Below are 7,499 nucleotides of genomic sequence, written 5' to 3'. Positions count from 1 at the left end.
TGCCTTGGTGAGAAACAAACTCAACTAATGTAGCATCTAGCAATTTGATTAAAGGTTTTCCATGTTATGTTTTCCTTAATTCTTATCATCTTAAATGTATATTTACATTCTTGAAATATTTAATTTATAATGATGAAATTTCATGTCAGTCTTTGAGTCAACCTGACCTAGAAGGACATTAGACTAAGTCAAGCTTTGATTCTTTGAACTATGGTCTAATTGGACATTGATTGCATGCAACAAGCGGCTAGATGGGTGACCTAGTAGAATATTAGACTTCGTTGAGCTTCCAATGTTTGAAGTATGGTGTAATTGAACATGGATTGTACGCAATAAGCAGTTGGACAGAGTTTTCGACACAACCAATCCCATCATAATAGTACCAACTTAAAAAGTATCATGTGCTCGTTTTAGAAGTGAAGCCCATCATAATAACACCAACGTGCAAAAAAGTATCATGTGCTCACTTACCATGAAAAAGTAAAGATTTCTTTACATCAAATGATATTTTTTGCTTCACATGCATATGAAGCTTGTTTTTATTGGTTCTATGTTGTATCAAAACGGGATGTGTTCAGCTATCAATTGCATGTGATCTTCAGTGGTCTAATTGGATAGCTGTACATTAGCACCACACACCATCTTCAGAATGTGATAAACTACCCGAGGAGCTGATCATTGTCTTATTATTTTATAGGGAAATTTACAAAAAAACTACCTGACTAATTTATATTATCATCAAACCTCCTCATGTTCTAACAGCTTGTTGGGTGTGTGGAAGCAAATGCGTTGCTACTTGGGTGGGCTCCACTGTGATGGTTATACTAAATCCACCCCAACTACTAGATGTGTCACCTGATGTTAGACAAAGGGACTAAAAATCATCCACATTCATGATTTAGGTGGACCACATGATTAAAAATAGTATCTAAAAGGCAATGACTGCCCTCCATACTTTTTCCCTGGATATGGCTCCCTAAATCATGTGCGGACCTGAATTTTAGACCCTATGCCTGAATTTCAGTGTGGCATGGAATGGGTGAAGGTGGGGGATTTTATGTAATAATCCCAGTGTACTTTGTAAAAATTAAGGGTGGATTGTCTCTCTTCCAGCTGTTTTCTTCAGCGTGGCTTACATACATCCCATCGAAAGTCATCCTGGTGGTCCCTCTACAACTGTAGAGAGAGAGTATTTAGAAAAACCTGGGGCTCTTGATTTCCACGAGCACACTAGGATGTTTATGTAAGATGCACTCCTCACATTAGATATTTAGTGCCATGTAATGTCCCTTATAAAAAAAAATTCAGGCTTACTTGTAGGGTGTCGATGGGCCAAGATAGGGTCTAAAAATTCAAAATTTTGGATAGGCCCAACCCAAAGGCCTAGCCCAAAAAAGTTCAAAATCTGGGCTGAGATCACCCAAGCCCGGCCCGTTAACAGCCCTACTCACCTGTCGCTAGATGGTCTGCCTAAAAGAATTAGTTAGGAGAAATGTCCACCCATATTTTTAAAGCCTCGCTTTAATAATTATATAAAATCCACTCCAATCATTAGATTGAACACAAATATTTATTTCAGTGTCCAAAAAATCATATCCATATGCAATCCATGTGGTGTACATTAATAGAAATAGTTTGAAAGGCTAATATTGCTCTCTACACTGTTTGTAACCATATCTACCTCAATCACATATTGAGCTGATTTTTGAGCCCTTGGCCTCAATGTAGTGCCGCTAGTGATAGGGTAGATTATATATAAAACCAAGGGGCGCCTGAGCCACCCACTCATTTCCTCACCCGGCAGCCGTGATGGAGGGAGTATAACGATAGTTACAACAGTTAATGCGGTGGCTTTTCAAAAACCTTTTGCAAAGGTAGCCGAATGTAAATTATATCAGTAGGTTTTCTGTGAAATTCTCCTTTTTTGTCAAAAGAGTCGCATTTGAGTCGAAGCTCTTGGAGACCTGCGCTTTGAATGCTGACAATCGCTTATCACATTTTCAACCGCCCGTTACTTCGCATGTGTGTGGCCCACTTGATAAATGGACTGGCAGGATTTATGAACATTCAAAGTACGTACGTCCGGGATCCCAACACGCGTTCCACTTGAGCACGTGCGATTTATTTCGTAGTGACACTTGAAGAGATGTGCACGCAGAAATACCATTTCTATGTTCCCAATTTTGAAAGCTCCTGAAATTAAGGAGCCGACTGCGGGGGGGTTTTTTTTTAATACACCGGTGCCCATGGAAGCCATACTCATTCATGAAAAAACTGTATTTAATATATTTAAGTAAATCGAAACCGTCCAAGTCATGGAAACTACTGTTTTTCTTTTTTAAAAAATTATTATTTATAATATCCTGAAAAAGGTGATTTTATAAGTTTAATAACTGATTAATGATAATCTTTCTGTTAAGTCAAGACCTTTATGTCATTTCAACGGTCCACTAAATATCTAAAAATAGTCCATTATTTATATTGTGTGTGAGTAAAATGTGTTTCAAGAATCATGTACATTTGTTAATATGCTTTGGACGGTTTGAGCCAGATATATGGCGCGTGTCCAATTCTTGAGTGCCTTTTTACTAATTGTCATCATCGGCAGGAGTACGCACCACGTCCATTTCCAAACTCCATAGCCACCCAAAGTTTCCACAACACTTCCATTTCCAAACTCCATGGCCACTCAAAAGTTTTCACACAAGAGACGGACAAAAACTAGGCTGGTGCTCTCCCCAATTAGTTAGCTGTCTCGAGAGCTGAAGCCCTTGCATTTGCGCAAATAGCAGCTTCTTTGTATCCCAGTGAGAAATCTCCCACTTTTTTAAAGAAATAGTGGTTCTTTCTCCTTTCCATACTTTCCGCAGCTCCAAGAGGTATATCCTTTGCTCTCGTTCATATAGGGTTACAAACGAATTTGAAAACAAAATATGAACTTTCACAAAATCATGTGCGCCTGTTGATAGGACCTTTGATAGGATTGAAAGATATCGAGGGTCTATCGATGGGATCCAAGCCACCTTTGATGGGATCGAGTAGCACTCCAAAAATTGCCTAATGAGTAACTAGATTTTTTTCTAGATTTTTTCAATAGGTTCAAGTAGACTGTTGACAGAATTGACATATGCTTGATGGGATCAAATGGTATTTTAATGCCATCGACAGACTATGTTTCAGATAAATTGAAGACATCTGACAATAATCTCCACCATGAATTCAATCTTCATGCTTCATTACTCCATTATGTCATCACCATCTCTAATCACCTTTCATCATAGCTTCATCGTCACTTCTCGTGCATAATCTGTTTTTAGTATATCTTCGTCATACCTAGAGAAGTCTCATAGAACTTGAACTTTCTGTAGGAACCACATTCGGAAGCATGTTAGCTGGATTCACACTTATGTGGATATTCTCCAGAGTCACATCGTCTTCCTCTAGCACCGGTCAGATAAAATAATGATGAACATCAATATGGGGTGTGCTAACCGGTTTCACCTTGTCCGTACCGAACTTTACCGATACATTCTTAATATATTTTGCCTGTGATAATCGTAGCTTACTCATCTGTTTATTTATGTGAATATCTATGATGAGAATCTTCCTTGCAGCCCCTAGATCTTTCATTTCGAATGTCCCTGACTACCGAGTATTCAATGTATTGATATGAGATATGCTATGACTGGCAATAAGCATGTCATCTACATATAATACCAATACAGTAAACTGTCCATCATTCAATATCTTATAATAGACACAATGATTATATTCGCTTATGGTAAATAGTTGACCTATTATAAAAGTATTAAACTTTTTTACCACCGCCTAAGAGATTGTTTTAGGTCGTATAACAACTTCCTTAATCTACAAACTTTATTCTTTGATTCATTTACTTTGAACCTTTTTGGCTACTTCAAATAAATTTGATCTTTGAACTTCCTATATAAGAAAGCGGTCTTCACATCCATTTATTCCAATTTTAGGTTGTATTGAGCAACCAATGTTAATACAAATTTGATAGACACCTACTTGACCACAGGCATGAAGTCTTCACTGAAGTCGACACCCTCCTTTTGCACATACTCTTTCACGACTAATCTCATCTTGCATCTATCATTTTTCTTCTTGTAAATCCACTTATAACCATCTATCATACCCTTTCATGAAATCTTGTATTGAGCAACTAACGTTAATACAAATCTAATAAACACCTGCTTAACCACAGGCATGAAATCTTCACTGAAGTCGACACTCTCTTTTTGCACATACTCTTTCACGACTAATCTCATCTTGCATCTATCATTTTTCTTCTTGTACATCCACTTATAACCAATCTCTTTATGTCCAAAGGGAAGCTCTAGTAGCTCTCATGTCTCATTCTTGCACATAGAGTCCATCTCGTTATACATGACCGTCATCCACTTTTAAGCATTTGGGTCATTTAGTGCTTCCTACAAGGTAAATGGATCCCCATCATCCGTAATAAAGGCAAATGCAACATTCGAGTTATCTCTATATTTATACGGTAATATGTGATCTCTCAGTAGATTTTTTCTGAGAGGTGACTGTTGTACCTGCTCATGTACCTCTGTCTGCGGCTCGGGCTCTACTCGTGTATCAAAATTTTTTATTTTCAATATCAATGATCGCTGATTTCTCTAGTTCCTTTTGTTTGTTCTTGCAGAACAAGAAATCTTCATCAAACCTAACATCTCGACTTAGTATGAGTTTTTTAGTGACCCGATTATACAACTTGTATCCCTTCACTCTATCACTATAGTTTACAAAAGTACACATCTTTGCCCTTTGGTCCAAATTATCTCTCTCAACTAACGGTAAATGAGAGTAAGTATCACAACCAAAAATCCACTACTGTACTAATCAACATCATGATCACTCCGCACTTCTTTTGGAATCTTACAGTCTAGACGAGGACCGATTCACAAGAGAACAAGGTGTGTTAATAGCCTTAATCCTTAACTTCTTCCTCAATTCAACATTGCTCAACATACTTCGGGCTCTCTCTAAGAGAGTTTGATTCATTCGTTATACCACACCATTTTGATCAGGTGTGTACCTCATTGTATTGTGTCTCACGATCTCCTCATCTTAAAAAAAAAAAAAAAAAAAAAAAAAACTAGTTAACTTCCCTTAAAGTGAATTCACCACTATTGTTTATCTTTAAGACTTTCAGTTTCTGTCATGTCTACTTTTCAACCATTTCCTTCCACACTTTGAATGTAGCGAATATATCAGATTCATTTTTCAAAAAATATACCCATACTTTTCCAGAGTAATTATCTATGAATGAGACAAAAAATGATGACCCCCAACAAAAACAACGGGCAGTGTGCCTCATATATATGCATGCACATACTCTATGAATGAGACAAAAAATGATGACAAATGCTTTGGGCGGAGCACATGCCAAATATCCAACTAATAACATACGTTAGAGATCCCAACCATTCGTAAGGTTGGCTGTGTTGTGAACAAGCCATGGGAAAAAAATTAATAATGGTCCACCAATCAAACAAGTCAAACTCAGTACAAGAATAAAAAGGGGTGGCCAGAGAAGAGACGTCCACTTATCTAAATTCATTCCACTTGAAAAGTGAGCTATCCTGATTTTTGGTATATGTCATGTTCATAATAAGCATTAACCAATGGAAAGCCGGTCAATAAAATGTGTACCTCTTCATTTGGACACATGACAAGTGCGCCTCCCAATTTGGATCTTTAACTCCATTCCGCCACTCATATGGGAGGCCTCCATTTCAATCAACTAAAAAGTTAAGAAACTCACATCATTACTCATTTTAAAAAAAAAAAAAATTTAAAAAAAATAGATAATGCTTACCGTCAAATCACAGTAGTTCTTAGGAATCGCCCCATGATATGGATTGACGGAAGTGTGTTGACATGACATGTTTTTATAGGCCCCATCATAATGTATGTGTTATATCTACACTGTCCATCCCTCTTGCATATTCATTTAATGAAATGGGATAAAAAATGAAGTTCAAATAAGACATGGACTACACCATAGCTAGCATGGGGATTAAATACCTATCATTAAAAACTTCTCTAAGGTCATAGAGGTGTTGGCTGAAGCTCATTTTTGGAGACACACCATCAATTTTGCATGTTCCACGTGCCTGGAAAATCATTCCCGTGTAGAATAAGGTAACTATGACCAAGTCCACGTTGTATGTTGACCGTGATACATGAACCCCGGCTGAAAATGCCAAGGAAAAAGAGAAGTACATGGGACCCTTTTCAATGAATAATTGCTATTTGGTACTTGGTCCGCCTATCATCTTTGCATGCTTGGGCCGCTGAGATGAGTGGTTCTAAATTGTGGAATGCATGAAGATAGAATGTGGACCATTCTCCATTTTTACTGACCGTCTGTAACTTTTGTACACCCATGAATTAGGATCCAGCTGCAATATGTGTGGTCCCTTTATCCAGGTCCTGGTGACCTTATGAACTAGTTGGATGGCTAATAAATATCATGGTGCGACCCACGGTCAGCAGGTCCATACAAAATTAGTGGGGTCTATGTAATAGACGAGTTAGATCAGCGGTAAACATCATAAAGGATCCATGATTTGGATCAACTGCGATTTGCTGTGTGGTCCCTTTATCTAGGTCCTGGTGACCTTGGACTAACTGAATGGCTAATAAACATCATGGTAGGACCCACAATCAGCAGGTCCCACCTGAAGTTTTAGGTCCAAGCTTCTTCTTTTTTTTTTTGTTTGTCTTCCTTTTATCCAAGTACAATGTAACCAAACGAAGGGTTGGATGGCATACAAGCACAACAATAGGGGCCGTGGTCAGTGGGTTCCACACCACCATCATCACATCATGATCATCATCAATCATCCATATTATCGTAAAAACAAAAGGGAAAAGTGGAGGGGGTATACTCACTTTGATTTAGGTATTAGATGACATGGATCTCTTTGATGGTCCATCACCACTCTCTCTCTCTCTCTCTAAGCTAGGAATGGTTATCTTTGACGGTAAATTAGGTATTATTGTGGCCAAATTTAGATTAGAGAAAGACTATGTATAGAAAAATGAGTGATTAGGGGGAGGCTTTTAGATTAGAGACTAGGTGAAAGCACTCCCTCAATTCAAGGATGATTTGTCCCACTAAATCATGGTTTAAAGTTTTAATAACACATTAATTAAGCATAGGTTATTTCTCTAGAATAGCCCTCCTTAAATCTTGAATTTTTTTTAAAAACTTTTGTGCATGCACTTTGTTAGCCTTAACTTAACCATTATTTTTAGTTGATTAATCACACTTATTTGGCCTTAATTGTGCTTATATTATGCCTATTTTTTCTTAGAAAATGTGTGCTGGCAACTGTACCTTAATTTATGGAATTTAGTTTGACTTTTGGTTTCTATCACTTTATTAAGTTAAATAATGCAATCTTTTTACCATCTAATCTATATATATTAATGCTATTGAGCATGGT

Source organism: Magnolia sinica, chromosome 9 (assembly GCF_029962835.1).
Source record: "Magnolia sinica isolate HGM2019 chromosome 9, MsV1, whole genome shotgun sequence".
Classification (NCBI taxonomy): Eukaryota; Viridiplantae; Streptophyta; class Magnoliopsida; order Magnoliales; family Magnoliaceae; genus Magnolia; species Magnolia sinica.
Note: the sequence above shows the minus strand (reverse complement) of the source record.